An 804-nucleotide genomic window follows, 5' to 3' on the forward strand; every position below is an offset into this window, starting at 1 on the left:
GTAAGGGACACAACTCTTAAAAATTATTGGAATGTTTGTATTCAGCATTTTACATCAATCTTATGTAAGCATCTAATCAACTTGGATTCATTTTATTCTGCTTCAAACGAAAGCTTGAGAGGCTTTGGTGAAATTGAATATGATACAAACATATCACTGATTTCATGAGTTATGTCCCTTACCCTAGGTTTACCTCCTTAAATATAATATTTTTTGTGTTTTTTTATTTGGAAAGTTTATTTTATAATTATAGACATATGTCTTTATGAAATTTATGAAGTCATCTGGTGAACTCCTCAAATTTTTAAATGGTATGTGTACTGGGTAGAGTTACACACAAAAATGTAGTTGTAACACAATTGTTATGGTTGTATCCATTGTTAAAGTTATCATCCAGATGAGGGTGACAGTAGTTCTTTGCAGAAAGACAAGTCTCTTGGCTTTGTTTGCTTGTGTCTTTGAAATTTGGGAAATTTGATAATAGAATGTGCTCATTACCAATCTAAATAGTGTATTGAATTAAATTTAAAGGACAATTTCCACCCAGTTTTGCTGTACTTGTATGTAAATTTTAACTTTTTTTTAAAAGTGGGCAGCTTTATTGTGAAAAATGGTACAAAATCCAGACTTGATTGTATGTTGGATGTCCACTCTCTGCATATATTATCCCAATGATTCATTTTTTTTAAATGTATATTTACATTTATTTCCATTTTTGCTCATTTCCTATTTGCTTGTTGACCTCATAAAATCAGGATTTCAAAACTACTCACATAAAATTAATGTGTACGGCAAACTGGAGTT

This window comes from Perna viridis, chromosome 3 (assembly GCF_037379345.1).
Source record: "Perna viridis isolate PV_CMFRI_1.1 ecotype Kerala chromosome 3, ASM3737934v1, whole genome shotgun sequence".
NCBI classification, from domain to species: Eukaryota; Metazoa; Mollusca; class Bivalvia; order Mytilida; family Mytilidae; genus Perna; species Perna viridis.